We start from the raw sequence: 6889 nt of genomic DNA, 5'->3' as shown, positions 1-6889 counted from the left end.
ACTCCAGTTCTTTTGGGGGTCAGGTGGGTAACTGGTGTGACTAAAGCAGGCTGAGTCAGGGAGAGATTCAGAATGGTGAGGACTTCAGTGACCTGTGGAAAACATGACCCATCAAAGAGGGGGTGGTGGTGGCTGCGACTCAGCCCAAGTGTCGTTTTGACTCTTGAGTTTTCAAGCAGAGCAAAAAAAAATCATGGTTTTAATGTTTATTAGTTAGCAGCTAATCCGACACACAAAAAGACCTACTATAACGGCTAATCCTGTGGGTGGGCCAAACTAAATTAATCCGTGACCCATAAGTAGCTAGATTAGAATTTTGGTTTTAAATCATTTATTAATATTAATTTATTCATCATATTATTGATCAAGTACATTTCAATACAGTTATTGGGATACACATTTTCTGATAACAGCACTATTAAGAGCTACTTGCATTTGAATTTTACGGAAATGTACTATATACTCAATTTTATTTTTAAATTTTGCATGTTACTATTTAAAAAAATTTTTTTTTCTATTCCTTTTCTTTTCACATTTAGGTTATTACAGAATATTGAGCAGAGTTCCCTGTGCTGTACAGTAGATCCTTGTTGTTTATCTATTTTATTATTTTATTTTATTATTATTATTTTTTAACCCCCCCATTTATTTATTTATTTTTGGCTGTGTTGGGTCTTCGTTTCTGTGCGAGGGCTTTCTCTAGTTGTGGCAAGCGGGGGCCACTCTTCATTGCGGCGCGCGGGCCTCTCACTATTGCGACCTCTCTTGTTGCGGAGCATGGGCTCCAGACGCGCAGGCTCAGTAGTTGTGGCTCACAGGCCTAGTTGCTCCGTGGCATGTGGGATCTTCCCAGACCAGGGCTCGAACCTGTGTCCCCTGCATTAGCAGGCAGATTCTCAACCACTGCGCCACCAGGGAAGCCCTGGTTATCTATTTTAAATACAGCAGTGTGTGCATGTCAATCCCAAACTCCCAATCTATCCCTCTCCCCACCTTCCCCCCTGGTAACCATAAGTTCATTCTCTATATACTCAATTTTAGAACATTTTTTAATATTTAAATTTTTCATTTTGAAAAATATTAAATCCTCAGAAGAGTTGCAAGAACAGAATAATGATTCCTTCACCCAGATCCACCATTTGTAAGCATTTCTTCACGTTTGCGTTCTCTCCTCCACCGTCTCAGCCCCTGCCCCCTCACATCTGGACCATGCCAGAGTTAGTTGCAGACATCATGACCTCTAATACTTTAGCATGTATTCCCTGTACAATGACATTCTCTTATATCACCACAACACAATGATTAAATTCAGGATTGATACAATACTGTTATCTAATATACAGTTAATATTCAATTTTGCAATTTTTTTCTGATCTAGAATCCAGGGTAAATCATCCATTGTATTTGGTTGTCATGTATACTTAGTCTCCTTTAACTTGGAACAGTTCCTCGTGTCTTTTATGACAGTGACTTTTTTGAAGAGTACAGGCAAGCTGTTTTATAGAATGACCCTCAGTTTGAGTTTGCTTGATTGTTTCCTCATGATTAGGTTCAGGTTATGCATTTTTGGCAGGAATACTATGTAAGTATTGCTGTGTCCTCAGCGCATCACATCAGGAGGCACATGATGTCACTTTGATGATTTAGGGTGGCTTGTGTCTGCCAGATTTCTCCACTTACAGGAACTTATCTTCTTTGTAATCAGCAAGTAATCTGTGGGGAGATAGTTTGGGACTCTGCAAATATCCTGTTCACCAACAGACTTTCACCCAATAGTTTTAGCATCCATTGAAAATTCCCATCTGAATCTGTTCCTACTATGGAGGTTGCAAATTTGTGATTTAAAAAACCCCTAACATTTCTTCTACGTGGTGTATTAGCATTCTACTGTAAAGAGGCGCTTTGTGTTGCCCATTTATTTATTTACTTTGTCTGTCTTTTTTTGTATCTGTATAGACACCTAGATTCTTTTGTATCCAACGTTTTCTAACCTATTGTTGTTTTTATGCTAAAATTGCCCACAGTTTTATGCTAAATTTCCAGCACCTTCAAGCTGGCTCCTGTGTTCTTTGACATCTTCCCATCAGTTTTTGAGGATTTACTTTCTGCCACAAGATGCTATGGCTCGCTTTGTACTTTCCCTGTCCTAGCCCTGGAATCTGCCATTTACCCAAGGAGCCCTGCTTCCTTTTATTGGGGAATGTGTTTAGAAACAAAAATCGGAGACTACTTGTGCTAATCACTATTGAAATGTCATTGATTCTAGGTGCTTTCAGTGGACAGAACTTGTAGGCATGCATTTTTAAAAAAATCCATGGGTTCATTCCGATACTCCTAATTCCAGTCAAACACTAGAGGGCTCTTACTTGCTTTCCCCTCAGTCCATAGGTGTATTTCTCTTCTCTCATAATGACTGCCTGGCTCCTAACAACATCAATGTATTTGCTCATTTAAAGAATGTGTTTTATACCAAATGTAAAATAGCTAGCTAGTGGGAAGCAGCCACATAGCACAGGGAGATCAGCTCTGTTCTTTGTGTCAACCTAGAGGGGGTGGGATAGGGAGGGTGGGAGGGAGACACAAGAGGGAGGGGATATGGGGACATATGTATACATATAGCTGATTCACTTTGTTACACAGCAGAAACTAACACACCATTGTAAAACAATTATACTCCAATAAAGATGTGAATAAATAAATAAATAAATAATGTGTTTTAAAGCAAGGGAGATTTCCTCCTTTCCCAGCTGCTGAGATAATTTATTTTGACATTTCTCAGTTCCCATAGTTTTTCCTAGTTAATTTTTTCATATTTTAGGCATGTTCAGATTTCTCTAAGCATATCTTTGCAAAGATTTCACCATGTAGAAGTACTATATTAATATTATTTATCATAAATCATATGGAGAGAGAACAATTCCCTTCTTTTGAGTGAGGCTAAAATGAGGGTTGTTGATAATAACTTCCATCTGCTTGGCAGTTTACAGTTTGCAAAGTACTTCTTTACATGTACTACTTCATTTACTCTTAATGGTTTGAATTCTTTAGGTCCATACAAAATGAAGAATACATACATAAACCCAGAGCTTCGTGAATGTTTCACATGGTAGGACTCAAATAATACCTGCTGATTTTTAAAAAGATGCATTTAGAATCTATGGCAGATGAAAACAGGTATTATATAAAAGTGTTACCGAGTTCAAGCTCACTCTGCTTGCCACACGACAGACGAATAAATCGAGAGACGAGGTGTCGAGGCAAGGAATAGCGACTTTATTCGGAAAGCCAGCAGACCGAGAAGATGGCAGACTAGGGTCCCCCCAAAAAATCTTATCGGAGTCTGGATGCCAGTTTCTTTTATAGAACAGAGAGGGGGAGGAGGTTAGGAAGTAAAAAGGCCATTTATCTTGTAAAATAGGAGGGGATGTGTTAATTTCTTATTTTCTGCAGCCATTCACAGGTGGGCAGGGTCAGAAAGTCTCTCTGTGAGCTGAACAAAGGCCCTTTAGTTTAACAGTCAGGCAGAGGGGCAGGGTTCCCTGTGCCAGGCCATTATGTATGCTTACAGCTGTAGATAGTGATTATAATAACAAAAGAGACAAAAAGCAAAGGTTAAAGTAAACGAAACAGATCCAACATGGAGTCAGGATTGGCTCTTCCCTGTTACAAAAGCATGAATAATCCTCAGCAATAGATGATCTAAAACAATTTTTTTTAAACATCCAAACTTTATTTTTTTGGCCGTGCCGTGTGGCTTGTGGGATCTTAGCTCCCCAACCAGGGATTGAACCCGGGCCCTCGACAGTGAGAGGGCAGAGTCCTAACCAATGGAACGCCAGATTCCCTAGATGATCTAAAAATTTTTATACTCACATTGGCACTTTTTGCCATTGCTATTTTGTAGGAATTTTGTGTCTTTCTTAGAGTGATATTTTGAAAATGTCTGCTTCCTAAACATACACCAAATTACAAATGCCTTTAAAGCAGTTGTTCTAGGGACTTCCCTGGTGGTGCAGTGGTTAAGGATCCACCTACCAATGCAGGGGACACAGGTTCGATCCCTGGTCCGGGAAGATCCCACATGCCGCGGAGCAACCAAGCCCGTGCGCCACAACAAAGAGTAGCCCTGGCTCCCCACAACTACAGAAAGCCCGCACGCAGCAGCGAAGACCCATTGCAGCCAATGATAAAAAAAAAAAGAAAAAAAAAAAACAGTGGTTCTTAAATATGGCTGTATGTAGAATTGCTTGGGGAGATGTGGGTGAGGGCCGCATCTCTTGCCAATCAAATCAGAATCTGTAAGGTAGGCATCAATGCGTTTTAAAGCTGTCCAGATAATTCCAATGAGCAGCCACTGCACTGGTGAGAGAAGGCTCTGCTGAGTTTTGGTGAGTGGCTTGGGTCACATATAAACACAAGGTAGCTTGATCTGAGCCTGATTTCTGATATAAAGACTGATGCTTAGAGTATGCAGGAATATATTTTGAGCTTGACTTAGCAGTTGAAAGGCACCGAACATATTCTTTTATTTTTTCATTAGCTAGCCATATTCTCTTTATTCTAAGGTTTACATGATTTTCACATTTCAGTGTTTCTGAAATCATGTCACAACCTAAAATTAAGTGTATGTGTACACACATGCATTATAACATTATAAAGCCATATATAGAACAGGGCTCTTAAACCTCAGTGTGAATCAGAAATATTTGATTAGTTATTATAAATGCTGAATCTTAGGCTGGTTTGGGGCCTTTTGAAAGGGCCAAGGTTAACCAGCACCCTGGGTGATTCTGATTCATCAGGTCCTTGGATCTTGCGTTACCGAGTCCAAGCTCACTCTGCTCGACGAACAACTGGACAGTAAATCGGGAGACGAGGTGTTGAGGCAAGGAATATGACTTCATTTGGAAAGCCGGCAGACTGAGAAGATGGCAGACTAGTGTCTCCAAAAAACCATCTATCTTATGGGGGTCTGGATGCCAGTTTCTTTTATAAAATCAGAGAGGGAGAGGCGGTGAGGAAGTAAAGTAAAAAGGCAGAATAGAGAGGAAGAAGCAGCGAGGAATTAAAGTAAAAAGGCCGTAAGTCTTACAAATATCTCCTGGAATGGCCAGCCAGCCTCAGAAGGGGATGTTTTAATTTCTTCTTTTCTGCAACCATTCACAGGTGGGCAGGGTCAGATTGTCTCCCTGTGAGCTGAACAAAGGCCCTTTAGTTTAATATTTGGCAGAGGGGCAGAGTTCCCTGAGGCAGGCCATTATGTATGATTATAATAACAAAAGCAAGAAAAGAAAAGGTTAAAATGCAAAGAAACAGATCCAACATGGAGTCAAAATTGGCTCTTCCCTGACGTTTGCTTGCTTTAAACAGTGGTTTTCAGAGTGGTTTTACCTCCTTCCCCCCAAGCAGTATCCATTGTCACCTAGGAACTTGTTAGAAATGCGCATTCTCGGGCCCTACCCCAACCTACTGAATCAGAAACTCTGAAAATGAGGACCCACAATCTGTATTTTCACGGGCCCCTAGGAATTCTGGTGTAGGATAAAGTTTGAGAACCACTATTTTGAGGAACACTGCCAGTGTTTCCCATACTTCTTTGATGATAAGAATCACCTAGCATACTTTAAAAAACCCCAAATCTCGGCTCCATCCTGGATCTATTGAATTAAAAATCCAAGAGGGGAAAAAATGTTCCAAGGGAACAGGTGGGTAATCTGTATATTAACAAGCTTCCCAGGCGATTCTTATCCTCAGACAAATTTGGGAAATACTGAGATGGAAAAGCCAAGGATTTGTCAATTCACAGCCTTACATTCCCTATTTAGGTTTATCTTGGGTTTTGTGTTTATCATCACATTTAAATTTTATAACAGCCTTATGAAGTAGATACTATTATCAAACCTGTTTTATAGATGACAAAAACTGAGGTTTGAAGATCTCAAAAAACACACTGGGGGGCTTCCCTGGTGGCGCAGTGGTTGAGAGTCCGCCTGCCGATGCAGGGGACACGGGTTCGTGCCCCGGTCCGAGAAGATCCCACATGCCGCGGAGCGGCTGGGCCTGTGAGCCACGGCCGCTGGACCTGCGCGTCTGGAGCCTGTGCTCCGCAACGGAAGAGGCCACAACAGTGAGAGGCCCGCGTACCGCAAAAAAAAACCACACCGAGTCATTTAGATAGTAAACCAGAGAGCTGGGACTCAAACCAAGAACTTTCTGACTCTAAAGCCTTGGTTCTTAAACTGTTCTAGGGTAACTGTTTGCAAATCGTTGATGTTGTTGTTGCTGTTATAATGTAGGGTAGCTTTGCGGACAGATACTTGCCCAGAGACATTCCTTGGGTCAGTATTTAAGAACTGCCATCTGTAATCCCAACCCAGATTTGCAGACTTTGTTCCCTACTGTTTCTCAACATGAATTGTTCCCTCCAACAAGGCCATATTACTCCTCATCTTTGACCTCCCTTTGCTCACTCCTTCCTTTACTGTTGTATTCACTGTACCTTTACTGATGAGAAGTATCCATCCTCTTGTCTTCTAGGCCTCTTAATTACTTGTCCCTTACTTCTTCCCACAAAAGGATTTTCCTTCCTCTTCTCAGTCCAAAATCTGGCCATGCCTCAAGACTCTATTTCAGTTTCATTTACCCTGTGAAGAACCCCTGACCACACTGGGCATCAGTGACCTCTCCCTTCTAGGACTTACAGTGACACTCTTGGCCTGCACCCTTTATTTGGTCCCCATCATGGAGTGCCCTGCTTATGCATCTTAATCTTTAATCTAGATTTGAAGGTGCTACTCTGTTCCTGGCCAAGTAGTAAGAGTGCTAAAATATCTGTTGACCTGCAATAAAGTCAGTCCAGTTAAAGAATCACAGAAAATGAAGATGGATT

The sequence above is a fragment of the Pseudorca crassidens genome, chromosome 7, assembly GCF_039906515.1.
Source record: "Pseudorca crassidens isolate mPseCra1 chromosome 7, mPseCra1.hap1, whole genome shotgun sequence".
Lineage (NCBI taxonomy): Eukaryota > Metazoa > Chordata > Mammalia > Artiodactyla > Delphinidae > Pseudorca > Pseudorca crassidens.
Note: the sequence above shows the minus strand (reverse complement) of the source record.